Here is a 17201-nt window from a genome sequence, read left to right on the forward strand (position 1 = left end):
TCTTAAAAAGAATCTATAAATAATAAACATAGTTCAGTGGCAAACTTTAGATTTTGAATATCTAAATGCTCCTATATTTTCCTATCGTGTTATTCTTGGATAATCCAGGGCCCCACCTTCTTCTACTTCTCCTCTGGCCTTCTCACACATTTGCAAGGAAATGGACCAAAACATTCATTAAATACTGGGAAAATTAAGCTCCAGAGGAAATATTTTAGGGCTATAGCAATGGGCTTTATTTTCTTATTCTAAGTACAATAATGATAATATCTTGTGTTTAAAATGTCTTTCTTTGAAAGCATTTGAGCATGTTGTTTTTGTTTGTGCTGTTAATAGGTTACCCAGTGTTCCCATGACATACTTTAAGCCACTTTAAGCCCTCACTGGTAGAGGGTTAGAAATTAGAAGTTTAGAGTCTCAGCCTCCCCAATGCAGGTCTAAAGTTCTTCTCTTTTATATGTTAGTTACATATTGGCTAATTCATAAGGGACAGGGACAGACTCCAAAGGCTTCTGAGTAACAGCAGAAGGTCACACCAATTAAGGTTACTTTTTTTCCCTTTGGGTATGAGCTCTGTTCTTTTGTGACAGAACTAATTTTGATTTTTAAAATCAACCCCTTGCTTTTTCCTGAATAATCATTATCTAAAGAAAGAACTGTCTGAGCTGTTACCTTCGGGTCTAACTTCAGGTCTGCCACATGCCAAATAAATCTTAGCACATTTCTTCCTGCACAGATCAGAAAGAGGACCTTAACATCATCCAAGCCAGGAAGCCAGGTCTGATTAGCCATAAATGGAAGAATCTCCATTTACTAACTCCATTTACTAAGAATCTCCATTTACTAAGTAACTAACTTCTTTCTACTTTAATTTTTTTTAAATAGAAAATTGGGTTAACAGAATTAATAGTAATTATATCACTGGATTCCTGTGAGTTTTAAAGAGAAATTATGTATTTAATATATCATATATGAAAGTGAAATTGCTAGTCACCTAAGTCGTGTCTGACTCTGCAACCCTGTGAAATGTAGCTTGCCAGGCTCCTCTGGCCATGGAATTCTGCAAACAAAAATATTGGCGTGGGTAGCCATTCCCTTCTCCAGGGGATCTTCCTGACACAGGGATTGAGCCTGCTGCTGCTATTGCTGCTAAGTCGCTTCAGTCGTGTCCAACTCTGTGCGACCCCATACACGGCAGCCCACCAGGCTCCCCCGTCCCTGGGATTCTCCAGGCAAGAACACTGGAGTGGGTTGCCATTTCCTTCTCCAATGCATGAAGGTGAAAAGTGAAAGTGAAGTTACTCAGTCATGTCCAATTCTTCGCGACCCCATGGACTGTAGCCCACCAGGCTCCTCCGTCCATGGGATTTTCCAGGCAAGAGTACTGGAGTGGGGTGCCATTGCCTTCTCCGGGGATTGAGCCTAGGTCTCCCATATTCCAGGCAGATTCTTTACCATTTGAGCCACTAAGGAAGCCTAATAGATTACCTATAATTACCTATAAATGTGTTAAGTAAGTTCTTGAGTAATTTTATTTTATTGTGTGAATTGTATCAAAATTTTTATCTTTACTCGATTAGTAAGTATCCCAACAGGTCCAATATTGAGCTCAGAAACACCAGCTGACCAGAAGGTTAAGGTCTGTCAAGGCCTCAGTGCAGCCTGCACAGTTTTACTTCCACCTGCACCCCAACCCTCCCAAAAAATGACTAGGAAAATTCAGTAGGGTTGCTTTGGTCATCCAAGCACAATTACTCAAAGCTGAAATTATTTGAATAGCTTGGTTGTTCCTGAATCTAAATATATATAAATTGTTTTAAAACTCATTCATGAATTTTTCAATTGAATTCTCAGAATATTCAGCACTTTTCAAAATATTGATGTTTATGGATTGGGTGAATATATACATGAATATATATATAATATGTGTATATGTACTGCTGCTGCTGCTGCTGCTGCTGCTGAGTCGCTTCAGTCATGTGTGACTCTGTGCAATCCCATAGATGGCAGCCCACCAGGCTCCCCCGCCCTGGGATTCTCCAGGCAAGAACACTGGAGTGGGTTGCCGTTTCCTTCTCCAATGCATGAAAGTGAAAAGTGAAAGTGAAGTCACGAGTCGTGTCCAACTCTCAGCGACCCCATGGACTGCAGCCCACCAGGCTCCTCCATCCATGGGATTTTCCAAGCAAGAGTACTGGAGTGGGGTGCCATTGCCTTCTCCGGTATATGTACTACATATATATACGTGTGTGTGTGTGTGTGTGTGTGTAATATATTCAATAAAAACATGCAAGGAATCTCCATGTATTAAATTGTCAAACATTAAGAATATTCAGTAATAAGATAATGAGTATGCTTAAATTACTGCATGCAGATGATTATAAAAGAAAAGAAGCATTTTTCCAAAGATTAAATGGATTTCCTTTCAGTATTTCAGTTTTAAATATGGCCTCAAATATAATGTATACTGTGTGATACTGAACTTTTTAGTTCTCCATCTAAAATCCATGTATTTAACATTTTCCATTCTATTTTTTTCTCTGAAAACACTAGCTTGTTGTTTTTAAATTGTTGATAGAAACAAGATGGAATTGCAAGATCTTTAAAGACTTTTTCAATCTTCCTTATTTAAAATGGATTTTGTAAAACAAAAGAGCAAGTTTATGAAATTCTTATACATCCTTTTGCTTAAAAATAAAGTCAAGAGGCTTTAAAAATACCAAACTTCATACTAAAAAGGAAAATCTTAATTTTTAGGGGTTATGGAATATTATGTTTATAAATTAAACTTACTCCAAGTTGTATATGTCTAGATTGATGAATATCTGCCTTAGGTAAGCCATCATAGTCTTAACCTGCTTATTCATACTGTTTCTCTTTTCTTTTTTAGTTTCATCTTTAAAGAGTTTTATTGAAATGTATCACAAAGACTCTAGGACATGAGCTGTGTACAAATATATTGGATTGGAGCGGATCTCAGAGGCCAGAGCTACATATAATTCAGACTGTGCTAAATCATATAAACATTTCGGCCTTTGTTTTATTTTTTAAGTCATTTTTATTATATGCTTTTTTTTTTTTTCTGGGCAGAGTGCCTTCAACTTGTCCTGTTTTCTTCTCTTTTATCAATCTTCTTTATTTACATAACAGTTTCCTTTGACTTATAACTTACAAACTGACATGAAGCTGTTTCTTTCTGGATCAGAAAAAGAAAATAAGTTATGTATTACTCTTTTTAATTAAACCATGTGGACATCTGGAAGCAGAATCTAAACCTGTCACCCTCTCATGATATAAAGCAAATATGTATTATTCCACGGAGGAAACTAAAACAGAGGTGTTCTTTCCTCATCTCCCCACCTCATGGAAATAAGTTTAATTTATGGGAATTTCTGTGACAGGCAGTCTGTACCAGAGAAGAAGGGCACAGCAATTACCTTGGAAAACAAAACAAAGTTTCATCAAATACCTCCTAGTTCCTGGAGAATTTGCTCAAACTCCATTTAATTTTTGACAGAGGGTTTAGCTCTATAGAAAGGGAAGGATAAACTTCCAAGCCAAACATTCTTAATAGATGCCAACTGCAGGAGAAACAATGGCATGTTGTTTCCTCAGTCATTCAGTCAAGTTTGTACTGTAAGACTTTATATACAAGGAAAATGTTTACAACACTCAGTGGCTGTGAGATGTGCCAGCTGGTGTGTTAAATGCACTCACAATTAGCTAAGGTATTCCATTTCCTAATCTCTGTGTCTCAAACTAACAGGGTCACACACTGGTGTAGTGCTCTGAACAATTAAAAACAAGACAGACACTGGCAGCAACAGGATTCAACCTATTACAGTGTATTCAGTGAGCTGAAAAATTACACAACTGAAAAAAATGCATTCTTGGGTCATCTGAGACCTAAAGGGGCATAATGTACCTGAATTGTTTAGCCACTAAATCCACAGCTCAACTATCGAGGAGGTATTATAGAAGCAGTCATAGGAGCTGAAATAGAGAGTGCTATTTCAGTCTTTGTTAACATAGACTTATTGCTAGTCTGTGCTAACATAGAATTATTCTCTATGAAATAATCACATCCAATCTTAAAAACACAGCATTTTAAAATATAAAGCTAATGCCTCCAACTCATGAACAGTGTTTCCATAAACAATCAAAGTAGTTTTACTTTGTACAAAGCAGTAGGTGTATAAAGCATTGATGTCCACGACTGTAGCATACATGAACAGTGATCTGCTACCTGCTGCTGCTGCTGCTAAGTCACTTCAGTCGTGTCCGACTCTGTGTGACCCCATAGACGGCAGCCCACCAGGCTCTGCCGTCCTCGGGATTCTCCAGGCAAGAACACTGGAGTGGGTTGCCATTTCCTTCTCCAATGCATGAAAGTGAAAAGTCAAAGTGAAGTCACTCAGTCATGTCTGACTCTTAGCAACCTCATGGACTGCAGCCTACCAGGCTCCTCCGTCCATGGGATTTTCCAGGCAAGAGTACTGGAGTGGGGTGCCATTGCCTTCTGCTACCTAATGGTCTTCTAAAAATGTCATTCAACTCTATTATATGGACAATTCTATGATTCTTAGAGTCGAGCCAGAATTATTACTCTAGTCTACCTACTGTCACTCATATAGAATAATAGTGCACACAAAACTCACCTTGAAGATGCTTCTCTTGACCTCTTGGACAGATTATATTTTCCCACTTTTAACCTTGATCAAGAGACTGGTTTCTGCTCTGCTCTTCTCTCACTACCATTTCTAGCATCAAAGAAGGCTTTGGGATTCTCTGGGCCCATTCTGCAGATTTATATGTTTTATGTCACCTTTCACTTGTGAAAAGCCTTTGTGGCTGCAGTTCTGGTGTTGAAAAAAAAAGACTCAAGTTTAGAGGAGCCTCAACACATGCTAAAATCTCTTGCCAATATTTTAAAAATCCCCTCATTGTTGTAGCTTCCCTTGATAGCTGGACTCATGCCTGAGTGGCAGGTTAAGTCTTGTAGATCTCTGAGATTTTAGGCTCCCTCAGGCTAGATTTCTAGAACTTGGAAACAATTTTGAGAAAGCAATTTCAAACCTTTGCTCTAAGCAAGAACTGACAGAATTTCCCATTATAACAATTCCAACATGCATCTTTAAAGAACCAAAGCCAATGGATTTTCATCAGACTCAAAGAAAATATTGGCGCTTTTCAAAATCCATCAGAGTTCCTTTACAACCCAACTCTTTTCATAGGCAAAGTTATCTGGCTTATATTCAGAACTTCCATAGACAGATATTTAAACCACAGGTAGATGTGTTTTCACTTAAACAATGACTTCCCACATATGCTATAGAAGACTTACCATTTTCATTGGATATCTGCATATGAAAATTAGCTTCAGTTTAAGCCACATCTTTCTGTGAAGTTTGACAAAAGAAGGCAGCCAGGTTTGGAAGATTATGAATTCTGAGATGGAACTTGATTCATGGCTTCTAATAAAGATATTTTAATGCTCCTGCCAAATTCAGCAACAAGCTTGCCAGAACGTAGAATCTCAAGTAAACGTATCCTTTAATCTTGTGTGAGAAAAGAAAACAAGCCCAAGAGCAACAAGGGCTGGATATAAGGGTTCGTTTCTATTACTTTTCCCAACAAAAGTCAGCTGCTCCCCCCAACCCCCCAAAAAGAAAAAAACACATCAGTAATATCTGGTATTGTTCACAGTCGTTAGCAAGAAGAGGGGACTCTTATCAGTTGAGTATCTCTACGGAGGAATGCCCCTTGTGTGTTACCTTCTTAAATATATGCATTATCCCCAATAAACAGAGACAGTTTTGATAATCCAAATTAGTAGAGGTGAGAAGCAGCAGGGAGGGAGTAAGTCCAATCAAAATGACTAGCAATATACTCAACAGGGGTTGGCTTTCGATTTTGTTTTTGTACTTGCATTGGAATATGGGTGTGTCTGGCATTCTGGGAATTTGCATTTCAGACAAAGTAATAAAAAGACCATAGAACCTAACTCAGAAAAGCTGGAGAGTCACTTTAGCTCTTCATCTGCTCAACTTCTGGTTACCACATTCCCTTCTGGGGGTAGCAACACATCCACTTCTCCAGTTATTATCTTAATTAAGTGAAGTGTTGTATTTTTTGTTTCTCAGCCGGAAAGTGAAAGCACAATTTTGCAGGGAATGATGATGTAAAACTTGAGCAGTGGAGATGTGATTGTTTCCTTAGAAAATCAGTAGAATAAAATCAATCTGATTCTTGAGAAATTGTAACTTGTCACCCATTTTCAGAGATATTTAGCCTACTGCATTTGACAATTGCATCCATTTTGCAAAACAAGACTGCTTCTGGAAATTTTACCTACACCCCCCACACACACACCCACAGTCACATCACACACACATCCCTCATCTCTGAGACTGAGACAGGGACAAACATCTAGGTAGTGATCCAGAAGAATAAAAATCCAAGGAAGACCAGTGGGAGAGGCGTTGTCTAGCAACGAAACAGGGAGAGACTACTCAAGAATATCTTTCACCTGGAAGAGAAACAACGTCCCCCCCCCCCGGCCCCCCAATACCGGGTCAATGACATTACAAGACAAAAATATTTGAAAATTTATTTAACCTATACATTCTATTTTCCAAGAGGTAAACATTTAGGTATTTGGCAGGTAGATTAAACCATATGTTCACTTGCACAGATAGTGCCATTTTGTGGCAGCTTAAAAACATTTTAATATATGATTTTGCTGTTTTACAATAATTTTCCTAATTCTAATTCCTTTGAATTACTGATTGAGATGAAAGAAACAGAGTGCACAGATTCTTCAAGCTTGAAAAGTTGTTTACCACAAAATGTTTCATTTTTCTCAGAGTTGTCTCATAAGGACAGATATCTGTAAACAGTGAGAATTTGGGGACTTGGCTGATACACTGGTTATGGAAAGTCGTGCTCTGTCGCCAAGTTCCAGAGATGTTTGCACAGTGTCTAGGTGATTGGATTATATACATGGCAACGTGACAAATATTAGTTACACAAATCAAATTCTTAAAAGTATCCAATGATGGGACATCCTAAGTTAAAAATTAGAGATTCATCCCTTTTCTAAAATGAAAACAAAAAGTTAACATCACTTCTTGTTTTATCAATCCATGCAAAAGCAAATAAAATAAAATGTTATTAAATTGTTAAATCCCACAATTGATGCTTTTAACTAACATCTTTGTTGTAGAAAGTGACAGCATATATTAGTAGAGCACTCACAAGGTCATCAGTAAGATCTAGCTTAACTCAATGTGGCATTTTTACTCAATGAAGAGAATTTGTTCTGGAAAAACAGGTTAAGAAAAACAACAGAAATGGGGAAATATAATTGCATATTCATAAGCCACACCAAACAGAAAAAAATAGAAAAGAAACATGAGTGCCGTTTGACATAGTTGGCGTAAATAATGACTGAAATTATGAGTTGTAAGTACAAAGTCAAAATAGATGAACTAGTGTGTATATAAAAGAAGGCTATTTCTTCTATTATGCTTCTAGAACTTATTGCAATAGACATCAGAGAAACATATTATATAACAAAAAGGAAAAAGATGGTCATTATTTTTCAAGGGACTTGCATTTAGCCATCCAAAGGTTGTGGCACAAACTATAGATTATATTAATATTCCATCTATTTTTTTTTAACAAAATGCCAGTTTGGATGATTCTTATATCCTTCAGTCTCATTACACTGGAATAGCTGCACTTAAGCTACAAATTTACACAGTAATAGAGCAACCAAAACTATATATAATTTCAGGGGGGAGAACAAGATGGCGGAGGAGTAGGTGGATGTGGGGTACATCTCTCTCCAAGGATACATCAGGAATACACCTTCAGACAAGAAAGTGCATGCAGAGCACCAGCTGATAGCGGACTGGTGTACCTGATGAGTGGAAAAGAATATATAGACCCATGAAAAACTCCGTAGGATGAAGGAACTAGGGGGGAAAACAGGAGTATTAGTAGGACTGGGCCTTCCCTCGGCAGGTGGGGGAACTGAAGCAGGGGTCCAATCCCCACATAGGGGCAATTGTCTGAGTCAGGGAGAAACATTTAAGGCTGAGAGTGAAACAGCTGATCTCTGGCAGCCTAAATGGAATGAGAATCAGGCAGTCCTTGCCATAGCCATACATACCTTAGAGAGGGACACAGATCCCCTAGAAAATGCAGCAGCTGGGAGCTGGAGTTTAGGGGTCATAGAGCAATCCCTGGGTGAGGACTGCTGTTGACTGAAAAGAGACAGATCGAGGGGATGTTCGAGAGAGGAGACTATGGTGGGAAATGCCTGTGGAGGAAAGCTGAGCAGCCCTGGAAGCAAGGCGACACTGCTGAGTCATGCATAGGGGGTGGAGCCATCACCATAGCCACTCTTCCACCACACACCATCATTGGCAGCTGAACAGTAGAGAGGCTGGCCCATCAAATGCCTGACTCACTGAACTGCAGAGTAGGAACCCACCCAGGGTGCCCCTTTAAGTCCCTGACCCGCTATCTACAGAGTAGGACCCCAGCCAGGGAGGCCCCCTCTATGTGCCTGACATGCCGAACAACAGAGAAGGACCCCAGGCAAAGAAGCCCTCTAAGTGCCTGAATGGGCAGAGCTATGCAGAAAGACTGGCCAAAGAGGTCTTCTGATCACAAGCTACAAGATGCTCGAAAAAAGACGGATAAGACAATAACTCCCACGCGGTGGAGGCAGTCCATGTCTCTGCACACTTGGGGCCACCAAGGTCCTCACAAGCCAGGCAGCCGTGCCATCTTCACATTCAGTTCTCACTGGGGCAAGAGCTGCCACAGGCAAATAAAGTCTGCTTCCCTGGTGGCTCAGAGGTTAAAGTGTCTGCCTGCAATGCGGGAGACCTGGGTTCAATCCCTGGGTTGGGAAGATCCCCTGGAGAAGGAAATGGCAACCCACTCCAGTATTCTTGCCTGGAGAATCCCAGGGACGGAGGAGCCTGGTGGGCTGCAGTCCACAGGGTCCAAAAAGAGTCGGACACAACTGAGCGACTTCACTTTCACTTTCTTTCTATATGTGCAGGGTCACTTTGGTAGTGTTCAGCTCTTTGTGAACTTGTAGACTGTGGCCTGCCAGGCTTCTCTGTCAGGAAAGGTGGGTTCTCCAGGCAAGAATACTGGAGCATATTGGCCAATATTTGTTACCATACTCTTCTAAAGCACTATATTTCCTGCTGCCCTAGCCATCAACTCCCCTGAATACCTGCCACCCAAGCAGCTGCACCACCTCCACACCTGTCCCTCACAGGGGCAAACCCAAGTCCTCCAAGTCAGCCTCAGGAGCAAACCCCAGTGGATGACCCAAGTGCAGAGGTGGAAATAAAACCACAGTTGAAACTCAAGGGCAGTGTGACTAAGGAAGAAGACCCAAAGCCTTCCCACCAGCTGTACAAGCTGCAGATTAAATCCACGTGATCAACTAGCCAGACTCTGTGTCTATGGAATATATAAAAGGTCATTGAGAACTCCCACAAAAGGAAACACTAGTTCTGATAGCTGTGGACATTGGAGGCAAGAACACAGGTGAGTAAGACCAGATTAGAAACTGAGCTGCCCCCACAGCAGGTCCAGAGACCAGCTCAGTGTTAGAGGGCATCCTAGGAAGGTGAGGGGGACTGAGACACCCAGCAAGGGAAAGGACTCTGACAGCAGTGACTCAAGAGAAACAGTTATTATTCTTATGTTTTGACTTGTTCTGTAGATTCTTCTGGATTTTTTTCTTTTTCTTTTCCTACCCTCCCCTGCCCCCCCATTGTAGTTGTTGAGTTTACTGACACTATGAAATCTAATTAAGCTTTAGAGCTTTTTCTCTTTTTCCTCAGTCAGATTTTTTATTGTTGTTATTAATCTCTGCCTCTACATTGGGCTTTTGCAGTTCTAGGAGTTTTCCTTTTTTTCTCTCTCTCTTTTTTTTAATTTAAATTTTTTAAACCTATTAGTACTTTTTCTACATTTATTCCTTTGTTTGCTTTTCCTACTGTTCTTTTCCCCTTGCACTTAAATCTTTCATATATATAAATTTTCTTTATCTACCTCTATTTTACTTTGCATATATATTCTTTCTTTCTTTCCTTTCCTCTCAACATATTTGTTATTTTTATTTTCATTGCTTTATTCCCCAGTTGGCACCTTGCTTTAGTTTTGTGTTCCAGTTTATGCTTTAGCTAGTTTTGTTCTGGTAGACATAATTTTTTGTTCCCTTTGTTTGCTGGGTAAATCTATTGTCTTTTATTTTTGTTGGACAGTTTTGATTTTGCTTATGAGCGTATATGTATATGTGTGTATTCAGTTACACTTTTTATTGTTGTTCTAAACCTCTGCCTCTATGCTGGGCTTCTGTAGTTCTGTGGAGTTCTCCTTCTTTTTCCTTTTCTCTTTCTTCTTCCATTTTTTTTCTCTTTTTTATAATTTTGTTTTAATTTTTTAAACCTGTTATATTTTTCTACATTTATTCCTTTGCCTCCCTCTCCTACTGTTCTTTCCCCCTGGCAGTTAATCTTTAATGTATATAAATCTTCTTCATCTACCTCTATTTAACTTTGCATATCTACTTGTTCTTTCTTTCTTTTTTTTTTCTCTCCTTTCCTCTCAACATATTTGTTAGTTTTATTTTCACTATTTTATTCCCCAGTTTATGCTTTAATTTTGTTTTTGAGTTTGTGCTTTACTTAGTTCTATTCTGGTAGAAAATTTCTTGGTTTCATTTGTTCCCCAGGTCAATCTATTGTACTTTATTTTTGTTGGACTGTTTTGATTTTGCTTATGGGTGTATATGTATATGTGCATATTCCATTATTTTAATTATTATTTGCCTGATTTTGTAACTGCCATTTTTCTGGGGTTCTCTTTGGTTTCTCATTTTTGGATATGTGTTTTAATCTCACTTAATGCCATAACAAGCCACTTGTGGAATCTTCATTCCTGATCAGAGATCAACCCCTGAGCCTTTGGAGTGGAAATACTGACTCCAAGACCCTAGACTACCAGAGAAATAACCCTAGGAGGTATCACATAGTGAGAACTCATACAAAAGAAACCACTGGAATATAAGACCCAGCAACACCCAACTACCAGTAGCACCCTGTGCAGGATGCCTCATCTAAACAAGAAACAAAACAAAAACACAAATCCAATCAGTAGACAGGATTACCACCTCACTCAGCATTGCCCTTCAGAGAAAAAACAAACAAACAAAACTCAGCACAAATCTCACAAAGCTAACACAAACCACTGGACCAACCTTAGGAGGGAAGAAACCAGAGGGAAAAAAGAATTCAGCCTTGAAGCCTGGGGAAAAAAGACCTCAAACACAATAAGTTTTAAAAATAAATAAATAATGAAAAGGCAGAGAAATACTACACAAATGAAGGAACAAACTAGAAACACAGACATCCAAATAAATGAGGAGGAAATAGGCAAACTACCTGATAGAGAATTCAGAATAATGATAGTAAAGATGATCAAAACCTTGAAAACAAAATGGAGAAAATGTAAGAATCAATTAACAGAGACCTAGAAGAATTAAAGAGTAATGATGCAGAGACAAACACAATTGCTGAAATTAAAACTACTCTAGAAGGAATCAATAGTAGAATATCTGAAGCAGAAGAACGCATCAGTCAGCTGGAAGATAAAATGGTGGAAATAACTTCTGAAGAGCAAAATAAACTAAAAAGAATGAAAAGAACTGAGGACAGTCTCAGAGACCTCTGGGACAATATCAAACACTCCAACATTTGAATTATAGGGGTCCCAGAAGAAAAAGAGAAAAAGAAAGGGTATGAGAAAATTGTTGAAGAGATTATAGTTTCCTTTCCCCAACATGGAAAAGGAAATAGTCAATCAAGTCCAAAAGGCACAAAGAGTCCCACACAGGATAAACTCAAGGAGAAACATGAGAAAACACATACTAGTCAAACTAAAAAAGACTAAACACAAAGAAAGAATATTAAAAGCAGCAAGGGAAAAGCAATAAGTAACATACAAGGGAAACCCCATATGCTTGACAGCTGATCTTTCAGCAGAAACTCTGGAGGCCAGAAGGGAATGGCAGGATATATTTAAAGTACTGAAAGGGGAAAATCTACAACCAAGATTACTGTACCTAGAAAGGCTCTCATTCAAAATTGATGGAGAAATAAAAAGCTTTTCACACAAGCAAAAGTTAGGAGAATTCAGTACCACCAAACCAGCTTTATAACAAATGTTAAAAGGGACTTATATAGTCAAAAAACACAAGAGAAGAAAAAAGATCTACAAAAGCATCCCCCAAAATTAAGAAAATGGCAATAGGAACATATATATTAATAATTACTTTAAATGAAAATGGATTAAATACTCCAATAAAAAGACACAGACTGGCTGAATGGATACATAAACAAGACCCACATATATGCTGTCTACAAGAAACCCACTTCAGACCTAAAGACACATATAGACAGAAAGTGAGAGGATGGGAAAAAATATTCCCTGAAAATGGGAAGCAAAAGAAAGCTGGAGTAGCATTCTTCTTATCAGACAAAATAGACCTTAAAATAAAGAAGATTACAAGAGATAAGGAAGGGCACTACATAATGATCAAGTGATCAATCCAAGAGGAAGGCATAACAACTATAAATATGTATGCACCCAACATAGGAGTACCTCAATACATAAGACAAGCACTAACAGACATAAAAGAAGAAATTGGCAGTAACACAATAATAGAAGGAGACTTTAACACCCTACTAACACCAATGGACAGATCATCCAAACAGAAAATTAATAAGGAAACACAAGTCTTAAATGATATATTAGATGAGATGGATCTCATTCAAATCTTCAGGACATTCCATCCAAATGCAGGAGAATACACCTTCTTCTCAAGTGCACATGGAACATTCTCCAGGATAGACCATATCTTGAGTCACAAATCAAACCTCAGTAAATTTAAGAAAATTGAGATCATATCAAGCATCTTCTCCAACCACAACCCTACCAGAGTAGATATCAATTACAAGAAAAAAAAAACAGTAAAAAACACAAACACATGGAGATTGAACAACAAGTTTGTAAATAAGCAACAGGTTACTGAAGAAATCAAAAGGGAAATAAAAAAATTTCTAGAAACAAATGTCAGTGAAAACACAACTCAAAATCTATGAGATGCAGCAAAAGAAATCCAAAGAGTTTATAACAATAAAATCCTACCTCAAGAAACAAGAAAGACATTGAATAGACAACCTAACTTTACACCTAAAGCAACTGGAAAAAGAAAAACAAAAAATTCCCAATATTAGTAGAAGGAAAGAAATCATAAAGATCTGAGCAGAAATAATTGAAAAAGAAATGAAAGAAACAATAGTAAAGATTAATAAAACTAAAAGTTGGTTCTTTCAGAAGATAAACAAAATTGACAAGTCTTTGGCCAGACTCATCAAGAAAAAAGAGAGAAGAATCAAATCAACAAAATTATAAATGAAAAAGGAGAGGTTACAACAGACAATGCAGAAACACAAAGGGATTATAAGAGATTATTATGAACAGCTATATGGCAATAAAATGGATAACCTGGAAGAAATGGACAGATTCTTAGAAAAGTTCAATCTTCCAAGACTGAACCAGGAAGAAATAGAAATTATGAACAACCCCAGTTACAAGCACTGAAATTGAAGCTGTGATAAAAAATCTCCTAGAAAACAAAAGCCCAGGACCAGATGGCTTCACAGGAGAATTCTATCAAAATTTAGAGAAGAGCTAATGCCTATCCCTCTAAAACTCTTTCAAAAAATTGCAGAGGAGAGGAAGGAACACTTCCAAACTTATTCTACGAGGCCACCATCACCCTGATACCAAAGCCAGACAAAGACAAAACAAAACATGAAAACTACAGGTCAATATCACTGATGAACATAGATGCAAAAAATCCTCAACAAAATTTTAGCAAACAAAATTCAGCAACATATCAAAAAGGCTCATACTCCATGATCAAGTTGGGTTTATTCCAGGAATGCAAGGATTCTTCAATATATTCAAATCAATCAATGTGATACACCATATTAACAAACTGAAAGATAAAAACCATATGATAATCTCAATAGATGCAGAAAAAGCCTTTGACAAAATTCAGCACCCATTTATCATAAAAACTCTTGAAAAAAGGGCATAGAAGGAATCTATAGTAAAGGCCATATACAATAAGCTTATAGCAAACATTATTCTCAATGGAGAAAATCTGAAAGCATTCGCCCTAATTAGGAACAAGACAAAAGTGTCCAATTTCACCACTATTATTCAACATAGTTCAGCAAGTCCTAGCTACAGCAATCAAAGAAGAAAAAGAAATAAAAGGTACCCACATCAGAAAAGGAGAAGTAAAGCTCTCACTGTTTGCAGATGACATGATACTGTACATAGAAAACCCTAAAGATAATATCAGAAAATTACTAGAGCTAATCAGTGAATTTAGCAAAGTTGCAGGATACAAAATCAATTCATAGAAATCACTTGCATTTCTATATACTAACAATGAAAAATCAGAAAGAGAAATTAAGGAATCAATCCCATTCACCATTGTAAGAAAAAGAATTAAATATCTAGGAATAAACTTACCTAAGGAGACAAAAGAACTATACACACAAAATTATAAGACACTGATGAAAGAAATCAAAGATGACATAAACAGATGGAGAGATATTCCATGTTCCTCAGTAGGAAGAATCAATATTGTGAAAATGACTATACTACCAAATGCAATCTACAGATTCAATGTGATCCCTATCAAATTACCAATGGCATTTTTCACAGAACTAGAACAAAAAATTTCACAATTCATATGGAAACACAAAAGACCCCAAATAGCAAAAGCAGTCTTGAGAAAGAAGAATGCAGCTGGAGGAATCAACCTTCTTGATTTCAGATTATACTGCAAACCTACAGTCATCAAGACAGTACTGTACTGGCACAAAAACAGAAATATAGACCAATGGAACAAGATAGAAAGCCCAGAAATAAACCCATGCTCCTATGGGTACCATATTTTTGACAAAGGAGGCAAGAATATACAATGGGGCAAAGACAGCCTCTTCAATAAATGGTGCTGGGAAGAATGGACAGCTACATGTAAAAGAATGAAATTAGAACACTTCCTAACACCATACACAAAGATAAATTCAAAATGGATTAAAGACCTAAATGTAAGACCAGGAAGTATAAAACTCTTGGAGGAAAACATCAACAGAACACTCGATGACATAAATCAAAGCAAGAGCCTCTATGACCCACCTCCTAGAGTAATGGAAATAAAAACAAAAGTAAACAAGTGGGACCTGATTAAACTTAAAACGGTTTGCACAGCAAAGGAAACTATAAGCAAGGTGAAAAGACAACCCTTAGAATGGGAGAAAATAATAGCAAATGAAACAACTGACAAAAGATTAATTTCCAAAACATACAAGCAGCTCACAAAACTCAATGCCAGAAAAACAAACAGCCCAATCAAAAAGTGGGGAAAGGACCTAAACAGACATTTCTCCAAAGAAGACATACAGATGGCTAACAAACACATGAAGAGATGCTCAACATCGCTCATTATTAGAGAAATGCAAATCAAAACCACAATGAGATATCACCTCACACTGGTCAGAATGACCCTCATTAAAAAGTCTACAAACAATAAATGATGTAGAGGGTGTGGAGAAAAGGGAACGCTCTTACACTGTTGATGGGAATGTAAATTGATACAGCCAATATGAAAGACAGTATGGAGATTCCTTTAAAAGCTAGAAATAAAACCACCATATGACCCAGCATTAGCATTCCTAGGCATATACCCTGAGGAAACCAATGTTGAAAAAGACACGTGTATCCCATTGTTCATTGCAGCACTATTTACAGTATCTAGAACATGGAAGCAACCTAGATGTTCATCAATAGATAAATGGATAAAGAAGTTGTGGTACATATACACAATGGAATATTACTCAGCCATAAAAAGGAATGCACTTGAGTCAGTTCTGATGAGGTGGATGAACCTAGAACCTATTATACAGAGTGAACTGAGTCAGAAAGAGTAAGATAAATATCATATTCTAACACACATATACAGAATCTAGAAAAATGGTACTGAATAATTTATTTACAGGGCAGCAATGGAGAAACAGACATAGAGAATAGACTTATGGACATGGGGAGAGGGGAGGAGAGGGTGAGATGTATGGAGAGAGTAGCATGGAAATCACATTACTAAATGTAAAATAGATAACCAGTAGGAATTTGCTGTATGGCTCAGGAAACTCAAACAGGGCCTCTGTATCAACCTAGAGGGGTGAGATTGGGAGGGAGATGGGAGGGAGGTTCAAAAGGAAGGGGATATATGTACATGTATGGCTGATTCATCTTGAGGTTCAACAGAAAATAACAAAATTCTGTAAAGCAATTATCCTTCAATAAAAACATTTTTTTAAAAAGTTACAAACCTCTTTTTCAAAAAAAAAAAAAGCTAGATGTAATTTCAAATGACTTATTCTGGACTTTAGAATGTATTGTAGGATTTTAAGCTGGTTCACAATCCCCATCATACTTTATATTTATGAAAGAAGGTTATGGGCAGAACAAGTCAGAGGTAAGAAGCAGGGAAAAGATTCCAATGCTTCCTTTCTGGCTTGAAGATGAATAGGTCATGTGTCAAGAAATGCAAGTGGCTAGTTGATGAACAGAGTAATACTTTAGTGACTTTGCCTGCCGACACAAATGGTATGGGTTCAATCCCTGGTCAGGGAACTAAGATCCCACACACCTCAGGGTGGAAAAAACAAAACATAAAACATAAGCAATATTGTAACAAATTCATTAAAGACTTTAATAATGGTCCACATCCAAAAAAAAAAAAAAAAAGTTGCCAGTGAGACTTGTGATTGACTCTGATGTGAGTCAGGAAATATTTGTCTAAGGAATCACAAGTTACTTTAGGATAGAGGTCTGTTAAGTAGATAGGCTGTTGCAAGTTATTTTAGATTACAAGATATTTAAAAGCACCATGTCATAAATGGCCTTTTGGCTCCATTTTAGAGAGTCTTTTTGCAGTATCAACTCCATTTTTATTTTGCTTCCACAATTTTTTTGTATCTCAGGCCCATTTTTTTTCTGTTGTCTCAGCCTAGCTTTTA

At 37.6% G+C, this 17201-nt stretch overlaps 1 long non-coding RNA gene across 1 annotated transcript; it reads left to right on the forward strand.

Moving 5' to 3' along the window:
* The first annotated feature begins 716 nt into the window (after positions 1–716).
* On the forward strand, positions 717–3265 carry LOC138432719 (uncharacterized). The gene is made up of 3 exons (XR_011253959.1): positions 717–778; positions 2004–2222; positions 2891–3265. It is a non-coding gene; the product is annotated as an uncharacterized lncRNA (long non-coding RNA).
* The last annotated feature ends 13936 nt before the right edge of the window (positions 3266–17201 follow it).

This window comes from Ovis canadensis, chromosome 2, assembly GCF_042477335.2.
Source record: "Ovis canadensis isolate MfBH-ARS-UI-01 breed Bighorn chromosome 2, ARS-UI_OviCan_v2, whole genome shotgun sequence".
In the NCBI taxonomy this organism is placed as follows: domain Eukaryota; kingdom Metazoa; phylum Chordata; class Mammalia; order Artiodactyla; family Bovidae; genus Ovis; species Ovis canadensis.